The sequence below is a fragment of the Octodon degus genome, unplaced genomic scaffold, assembly GCF_000260255.1.
Source record: "Octodon degus isolate 3935 unplaced genomic scaffold, OctDeg1.0 scaffold00016, whole genome shotgun sequence".
NCBI lineage: Eukaryota > Metazoa > Chordata > Mammalia > Rodentia > Octodontidae > Octodon > Octodon degus.
The window spans coordinates 21,920,304-21,930,338 of NW_004524592.1; the positions used below are offsets into that span (position 1 = coordinate 21,920,304).

The 10,035-nt window shown below is 37.0% G+C and overlaps 1 long non-coding RNA gene and 1 pseudogene across 1 annotated transcript in view; one reads left to right on the forward strand and one right to left on the reverse strand.

Moving 5' to 3' along the window:
* The first annotated feature begins 1,198 nt into the window (after nt 1-1,198).
* The window catches only part of LOC111815423, a 25,166-nt gene continuing 16,329 nt past the window's right edge, over nt 1,199-10,035 (forward strand). The window contains exon 1 of the long non-coding RNA XR_002820110.1: nt 1,199-1,282. This is a non-coding gene — a long non-coding RNA (uncharacterized LOC111815423). The remainder of the gene's footprint in view (nt 1,283-10,035) is intronic.
* Nucleotides 6,546-6,640, reverse strand: LOC111815443 (annotated as a pseudogene).

A 10,035-nucleotide genomic window follows, 5' to 3' on the forward strand; every position in this document is an offset into this window, starting at 1 on the left:
AGAGATTAAAATAGCCACAACTCCAAGAACAATAACAGAAAGAAACTACACACAGGGCAAGAAATTAAGCACAGGAAAAGTAGGTAACCAAGAGCAGGAAAATAACATGACAAAGATAAGCCAATACATATCAATTGTAACCACCAGTGTAAATGATCTCAATTCACCAATTAAAAGAAATAGACTGGTAGAGTGGATCAAGAAACAAAAACCCAAAAAACAAGATATACAAGAAACACATTTAACTCAAAAAAAAATTAATAGCCTGAAAGTCAAAGGATGAAAGACAATACTGCACTACCAGAAACTCAGAAAAAATCATAGGTAGCTGTTCTGCTCATAGACAATGTAAACTTGAAACCAAGAATGATCAAACAAGATAAAGAAAACCACTACATACTTGTTAGGGGAAAACGTCAAGAGGAAGAAATAACAATCATAAATATACACTAAATATGGGAGCATGCAACTATAAGAGACAATATTTTTTTCACAGTACCAGAAATCAAACTTGGGACTTTGTGCTTGCCAGGCAGGCACTTATGCCACTGAGCTATGTCCCCAGCCCTACAAGACAAATTTTGTTATTCTTTTTTTTTTCAAAGTTTTATTGATAAACAGATAGCAATGAGACAGTTTCAAATCAAATCAGAAGTACAGTTTCAACAAATAATACACTGCATATATTCTTCTTAGTGGTTAATTGCTGTACAAGCTGCGGACTTGTGATCCTATTTACAAACACCATTAGAACAAATCATTCTATTCATTAAGAGAATGCAACTATATATCTATCCCAACCTCTTTGAATACACAGATACAAAATGGACATTCATCTGTATGCCCCATTTTTTCTAAGTTCCGTTATTGAATATTATAGGTGTGTAAACTCAGCAAAATATTCTAAAAGAGTTCAGTAGCCCATAATAGCGTTGGGTCTTCTGTTTAACTGGCAATGTCAGAAATTATTGACCTGAGTCCCCCATAGCTCAACTTAACAGCATGGCTTTATTTCTTATATTTCGACTTCATACTTTTCTACTGGATGGTTAAGACCAAGGTAAAGCAGGACCTATGCAACAAGAGTACAAACTTTGAAAGGCATAAAAAAAATCAAATAACCAATAATACAAACTTAACAGGGGAACTTAACACCCCATTATCTCAAAGAGATAGTTCAGCTAGACAAAAAATTAGCAAACCTTTGAACAAATGGACTAAGTAGACATTTACAGAGTGTTCTACCAAACAACATCTGAATGCGCATTCTTTTCAGCTACATGTGGGAAGTTTTCTAAAAAAGTCCACATACTAGCCCATAAAACATGCTTGAGTAAATGGAAGAGAATTTAAATTATCTCACACATATTATCTGACCTTAGTCCAGTGAAACTTGAAATTAACAACAAATGAAACTGAAAAAGAAAAATAAATAAACACATGGAAGTTAAATAACACCCTCCTCAGCAAGCAATAGGTCACAAATGAAACTAAAGAAGAAATTAAACAATACCTACAATTCAATGAAAATTCAAACACAACTTACCAGAATGTGTGTGATGCAATGAAAGCAGTTCTCAGAGGGACATTTATAATGGTGAACTCACATATTATGAACACGGGATGAGAAAAAAATAAATATCCTAGTTCTACACCTGATGCTTCTAGAAAAAGAAGAGCAAGCCCAAAGCCCAATGAAGGAGGAAATCACAAAGATCACAGCAGAAACTAATGCAATTTTGAGACAAAGAAAACAATACGAAGAATTAATGAGTCAAAGAGTTGGTTCTTTGAAAGGTTAAATAAATTGATAAACATCTAGCCAGCTTCATTAAAAGAAAGGAAAGAAAAAAATCTCAAATTCAAGCAACAAGAAATGAAAAGCATGAAACTACTACAGATCCTGTGGAAATTCGGAAGATCATCAATACCTGCTTTGAAAATCTTCACTCTCATAGGATGAAAACATAGAAGAAATGGACAGATTCCTAGATATGTACAACTTACCAAAACTGAATCAAGAAGATATAAAAATTCTGAATAACCCAATATCAAGTCAATGAAATTGAAAATATAATCAAAATCTTATCAACAAAGAAAAGTCCAGGTCCAGAAGGATTCACAGCTGAATTCTACAAGAAATTTAGAGATTTAATCCCAATACTCCTAAAACTCTTTAATGAAATTAAAAAGGAAGCAGTTCTCCCTAAACTCATTTCTGGAGGCAAGTATTACACTGATAGCAAAACCAAAAAAAGACACAACCAAAAAAGAGAACTATAGGTCAGTCTCCCTCATGAACATAGGTGTAAAAATATTCAATAAAATATTAGCAAATAGAATCCAGCATATCATCAGGAAGATTATACACCATGACCAAATGGGATTCATCACAAGGACACAGGTATGATTCAACATATGCAAATCTATAATATAATAAGCCATATCAACAAAGTCAAAAACAAAAACTACATGTTCATCTCAACAGACACAGAAAAAGCTTTTGACAAAATCCAACACTCATTCATGATAAAAACCCTACAGAAAACTGGAATAGATGGCCTATACTTCAATCTGATAAAAGCCATCTAAGACAAATCCACAGCTAACATTATTATAAATGGAGAAAAACTGAAGGCTTTTACTCTAAAATCAGATACACAGCAAGGATGTCCACTATCACTACTTCAATTCAATATAGTACTGGAAGCGTTAACCAGAGTCATTAGAAAAGGGAGAGAAATAAAAGGGATAAGAATTGTAAATAAAGAAGCTAAATTATCACTATTCACATGTGGCATAATACTCTACATGGAACACACACACACACACACACACACACACACACACACACAAAACTCTATGAAAAGATTTCTAGGGGCCAGGGAGATGGCTCAGTGGAATAAGCACTTCCCTGGCAAGCTCAAGGGCCTGAGTTCAATCCCTGGTCCTGCCAAAAAAAAAAGAAAAGAAAAGATTCCTAGAATTAGTAAATAAATATAGTAGCATAGCAGCTTATATAGTCAATACCCAAAAATCAATAGCATTCTTCTACACAAATAACAAACTCACTGAGAGAGAAATTAGAGAAACAACACCCTTCAAAACATCATCCCCCAAAATGAAATACTTAGAAATTGATCTAACAAAGGAAGTAAAATATCTATGTAATGAATATTATAATACTCTGATCAAAAAGAGATTGAAGTAGATTTAAGAAAATGGAGAGATATTTGTTGCTCATGGATAGGAAGGACCAACATTTTGAAAATGATATACTCCCAAAAATGTTATACAGATTTAATATAATTCCAATCAATATACCATTAGTATACCTCACAGATATAGAGAAAACATTCCTAAAATTCATTTGAAACCAGAGACCTAGAATAGCAAAGCAATCCTGGTTAACAAAGGCAAAGCAGGAGGCATTACAATCCCTGATTTGAAATTATACTACAAAGCTACTATGATAATATTAGCATGGTACTGGCAAAAAAAACAGACCCGAGGATCAATGGAACACATTACAAGATGCAGATACAGCTACAAACACTCAGCCCGCTTATCTTTGACAAAGGGACCAAACATGTTCCCTGAAAGAAAGATAGCCTCTTTAACAGTGTTAGAAAAACTGGCTTTCCACATACTGAAAACTAAAACTAGATCCAGGTCTATCACCATGTACTAAACTAAAGTCAAAATTAAGTAAAGATCTAGGCACTAAAACAGAAACACTAGAGACTGGGGAGATGGCTCAGTGGAATAAGCGCTTCCCTGGCAAGCACAAGGGCCTGAGTCTGAGTTCAATCCCCGGTTCCACGAAAGAAGGAAGAAGGAAGAAGGAAGAAGGAAGAAGGAAGAAGGAAGAAGAAGGAAGAAGGAAGAAGGAAGAAGGAAGAAGGAAGAAGGAAGAAGGAAGAAGGAAGAAGGAAGAAGGAAGAAGAAGAAGAAGAAGAAGAAGAAGAAGAAGAAGAAGAAGAAGAAGAAGAAGAAGAAGAAGAAGAAGAAGAAAAACAGAAATACTAAATCTATGAGAAGAGAAAATAGGTAGAAATCTTGAAGACATATGGATACGCAGACAGTTCATGAACAAAAACCAAACTAAATAGGAAATACTTCAAAAAATCAACAGTTGGAATCTCATCTTATTGAAAAGTTTCTGTACATCAAAAGAATCATCAACAGAGTGAAAAGAAAACTCTCAAACTGGGAAAAAAAAAAATCTTAACCAACAGTCATTCAAATAAAGTACTTCTATTTAGAATATATAAAGAACTTAAAAAAAAAAAAAAATCAGGCTCCCAAAAGTCCAAGAGCCAATCCAAAACTCCCAAAAGCGAATACACACTTCTCAGAGGAACTAATACAAATGGCAAATAAACATATGAAAAAAAAATGTCCAACAGCACGGATCATTCAAAATATACAAATTAGAACAACATTGAGATTCCATCTCAACCCAGAAAGAATGGCTATTGTGAAGAAGTCAACCAATAACACATGCTGGAGAGGCTGTGGGAAAAAGGAAAACTTTTCCGCTATTGGTGTGAGTGCAGACTGATACAACCACTATGGAAATAACTGTGAAAATTCCTCAAAAAACTAGGATTGGTCAGGGTGAGAATCATTCCAGTAAACTGCTTGATTCAAAAATCTTCTGAAGATAGACCATGACTCATCCACATGGCTGACACTGACAAAGGTTCTACAATCTGAGGTACAGGATCTAAGGATAAATCCTGAGGGGATTTCACTCACCTTATCAGATCTAAAAGCTACAACTCTTGTTGCATAGGTCCTGCTTTACCTTGGTCTTAACCATCCAGCAGAAAAGCATAAAAACGAAATATAAGAAGTAAAGCTATGCTGTTATGTTGAGCTGTGGGGGACTCAGGTCAACAATTTCTGACATTGCCAGTCAAGCAGAAGACCCAATATTATTATGGAGTACTGGACTCTTTTAGAATATTTTGCTGAGTTCACACACCTATAATATTCAAATGACAGAACTAAACAAAAAAGGGGATACAGATGAATGTCCATTTTGTATCTGTGTATTCAAAATGGCTACGATAAATATATAGTTACGTTCTCTTAATGAATAGAGGGATTTGTTCTAATAGTGTTTGTAAATAGGATATCATGTCTGCATCTTGTACAGCAATTAACAACTAGGAAGAGAGTATGCAATGTGTTAATTATTGAAACTGTCATACCAATTTGATTTGAAACTGTCTCATTGCTATATGTCTCTCAATAAACTTATGGGGAAAAAAAACTAAGATTGGAAGTCCCATTCAACCCAGCTATTCTCCTTCTGGGTATTCTTCCAAAAGAACTGAAAATGTCATACCACAGTGACATATGTGTGCCCATGTTTATAGTAGCACAATTTGTGATAGCTAAATCTTGGAAACAACACAATTGCCCATCAACTGAGAAATGGATAAAAAAGATGTGGTACTTTTATACAATGGAGTATTACTCAGCTATAAAGAAGGATAAACTTGTGGCTTTTATAGGTAAATGGATGCAAATAAAGGCTCTATTCATAAATGAAATAAATCAGCTCTACATGTATAAATATCATATTGTCTCCCTAGTGTAAGAATCTGAAAGAGTAAATAAAATCTGAAAGGTACAAAAGATACAGTAAAGGGGAAAGAAACTGAACATAAGGAATAAACAATTGTGATAAGGGAAAAGAGAAAAGATAGGAAAAAAAGAAAGGAAAAAAGCATGTATGTATATATACAGGATAGCTAAGATGATTATACTATAATATCTATCAGTTCTTTGAAAGTAGCAGCCACATTGAAGACAGCAATGTGCAATATAATATCCACTGTTGAAAGCTTACCATTTTATTTTTATTTCAATTGTGCATCATTTCTAATGGCTTATCTATTATTCTTCTATTCTCCTTAAAATAAATTCTTAAAAAATAAGTAACAGAATGGAAACAGGAAAATCCCCCAAACCCTATAAATTAAACAACATTTTAAATCACAGGTCAAAAAGGTCACTTCAAGGAACACTAAAATAATAAATGCCAAACATCAAATATACCAAGTTTTTAAAAAAAAATCTTTGACCAAGACATACAAACTGCTTTCTTCTCGCATCTGGAAACATACAGTGTGCTATCTGTGGTCACCCCACTGTACACCAGCACAGCAGAACTTTTTATTCCCACCTGGAGTCATCTCTTTGTACCTCTTGAACAGCCTCTCCCCATTCATCAGCTGCTCACGGAGTGGAAGAATTGATGTCGTGAAGATGTCTGCACCACCCACAATGATCTTCAATTCAGTACAATCCTTGTCAAAATACCAATGACATCCTTCAAAGAACTGGAAAAACCAGCCTGAAATTCCATCAACATTGTATTTTTCATAAGCAATATCTTTTATCTTTCTGGTTAAATTTATTTTTACTTGGTTTTTTGTTTTGTTTTGTAGCTGTAAGAAATGGGATCACTTTCTTGATCTCCATTTCGACAATTTGCTATTTGTGTATAGTAACACTGCTGACTGCTGTGCATTGATTTGGTAGCCTACAGCTTGCTAAATTCATGTATTAATTCTGATGAGAACAGATACTACACTTAATCTTAGCCAAAAGGCTGAGAAGCGATTTGTGTATTAATTCTAATAGATTTTTTGGTGGGTGTTTGTGATTTCCCATATATAAGATTGATGAAATTTCAGTTGTTTTTTCTAGTTCTCTGGTGTCTCATACCTTCCTACCATGCCCCATGACTACAGGGTTCTAGCCTTGCCCCAAATCTGTTGCCATGGCCAATGACCCACCAGGCAACCACAATCCCAGATCGAAATAGTTAGACACTTCAGAAGCAAGAGTGTTGGTTATTTTCCCACACAATATATTATGAATATCAAAGAAGGTCAAACATCACCAGAAGTGAACAAGAAATTTGAAATTATCTCAATAAACATATTAAGAGAGAGAATATGAAGCAAGAACAAAAAAGCACTGAAAGACCCAGTCCTAGCCCAGGCCTGGTGAGTGTGTGGGAGAGCTTCCGGCTACCCTGCGCCAGCAAGACCTACTGGTCGCAGCCCAGGCGCAGCGTGGGTGAGACCCACTTCTACCCCCTTGGGATGAACCCCACCACTCCGCAGCACCTCCCCCACCGCACCCACCAAGTAGGAATTTCTGCTACTTTCCGGGAACCCCCAGACCCACTCTAGCCCAGACCTGGTGAGTGTGTGGGAGAGCTTCCAACTACCCTGCTCCAATGGAACCTACTGGTCCCAGCCCAGGCGCAGCATGGGTGAGACCCTCTTCCACACCCTTGGGATGAACCCCAACACTCTGCAGCACCTCCCCCACTGTGCCCACCAAGTAGGAATTTCTGCTACTTTCCGGGAACCCCCAGACCCACTCTAGCCCAGACCTGGTGAGTGTGTGGGAGAGCTTCCGACTACCCTGCACCAGTGGAACCTACTGGTCCCAGCCCAGGTGCAGCATGGGTGAGACCCTCTTCCACACCCTTGGGATGCCCCCCATGACTCCGCAGTATGCCCCAAACCCCTCCCACTGAGTAGGAATTTCTGCTGCATTCCAGGAACCCCCAGATCCAGTCCTAGCCAGCCCAGTGAATGTGTGGGAAAGCTGCCTCTCTCCCCTACTCCATCTTCTCCCCTCCAGACTCAGCTCAGGACTGGCATACAGGCCTGGGTGAAATCCTGCAGCTGCAATCCCTGCAGAGAGTGTAGGGGATAGAATCACCCAGCTAGTCCAGGAGCAGAAAATCTTGCCAGAGGGACACAACAAGTTCACCCCCAAGGGCAGCAACAGGAAAGAACTGAGCACAGCAGCAAAACCCAAGCCAGGCACAGCTGGATAAATCCAAACCTTGTAGATCTGAACCTGAACTTCAGTAGGTGCTAAGGTTATAACTGCAACAAAGATCTACAACAAAGGTCAGAAGACAATGCTTCACAAAATGACAAGAAGGAACAAAATCCAATCTCAGAACCCAAGCCCACCCATAACAAGTGCAGAGGACACTAACACAGAACAAATTGGGAGTCATACAGCTGAAAGCAATGAATCAATGGCTTCTGAAATAAAGAAACAGCTGCAGAAAGGTATAGAGGAACTCAGATTGGAAATAAAAAAGGAATCCCTGAATTAATAACATCTGCAGTAAAGAATCAAATGCAGAATCATATGGAGGAAACCCAATGCCCACCCAGAACAAGTGCAGAGGACACTAGCTCAGCTCAAATGTATGAATTAATAGCGTCAATAGTAAATAAGCAACAGCAGAAAGTCATAGAGGATCTCAGAGTGGAATTCTTTTCTACTAGCTCAGCTCAAATGTATGAATTAATAGCGTTGATAGTAAATAAGCAACAGCAGAAAGTTCTAGAGGAACTCAGAGCGGAATTCTTTTCTGAAATAGAAAAAGAATTCTCAGAACTCGTAGCATCTGAGGTAAAGAATAGACTACAGAAACATAGGGAGGAAACCCAATCTGAAAAAAAACACTGCAGTAAAAGAATTTATAACTGCTTCTAAAGAAGATATTGATAAAAAAAAAATAGAGGAGATTAGAAAAATGATGGATTCCTTGAATGAGCAATACAGAAAAGAAATAGATCGCATGAAGCAGAATCAAAGAGATATAGAGGAAATTAAAATCTCAATCAAAGCTTGCAAAACCATTTAAGTGAAAGTGAAGACAGAATTTCAGATCTTAAAGACTCTGGTACAGCTAGTGAAAATGTAAGAAAGGATCTCTTAAAAACAACGAGGATGCAGGAAAGAATAATCCATCACCTGCAAGATGATGCAAGGATGAACAATGTGAGACTAATAGGCATCAATGAGAAAGAAGGAGTCAATACAAATGACATTAAAAAAATATGGACAGAAGTAATAGCAGAAAACTTCCCAAATAGGAGGAAACAATCTGACATTCAAGTAACCGAAGCATACAGAATGCCAAGAAACCTTAAACCAATGAAAAACACACCGAGACATATAATAGTCAAAATCCCAGAAATTCAGCACAAGAATAATATACTGAAAGCTGCTAGACAAAAGAAGCAGATCACATTCAAAGGAAAACCCATCAGAATTACGGTCATTTCTCTTCACAACCATGAAGGTAAGAAGAGCATGGAACAGAGTACTTCAAGTCCTCTACAAAAAAAATTTCAGCCCAGACTACTATACCCTGCAAAGCTCTCTTTCAAGTTTGATGGAGAAGTGAAATACTTTCATGACAAAGAATAGCTAAAGAATTTCATGATGACAAAGCCAACCCTATACAGGCTAATGAAAGATGTTCTAGAGAGGGACAAAATCATCAGAGCTCCACAAATGAGATCAGAAGCAACCAACTAAACAGGGCAAGCAATTAAACACAGGAGAAAAAGGAGAAAATGACAACAGGTAAATAATATGTCAATCGCAAGTCAATACATCTCAATTCTAACCATCAATGTAAATGGACTCAATTCACCAATTAAGAGGAAAAGATTGGCACAGTGGATTAGGAAACAAAATCCAACAATATGCTGTATACAAGAAACACATTTAACTCATAGAGATATTCATAGGCTGAAAGTCAAAGGATGGAACACAATACTACATGCACCAGCACCTCAAAAAAAAGCAGGACTAGCTATCCTATATTCAGACAGTCTCAACTTCAAACCAACAATGATCAAGTGAAATAAAGGAAGCCACTATATACTGGTTAGGGGAAAAATACAAGAAGAAGAAGTAACACTCATAACTATGTATGCACCAAACTTGGGAGCACCCAACTCTATAAAGCAAATCTTAATGGACATAGAAAATCTAATATCCAATACCACAATTTTAACAGGAGATCTCAACACCCCCTTATCCACAGAAGTAGGTCAACTAGACAAAAATTTAGCAAAGAAAAAACAGAACTGAATCAGAGCTTGAAACAAATGGACTTGGTGGACATATACAGAGTGTTCCACCCAAACACAGCTGAATACACATTTTTCTCAGCTGCACATG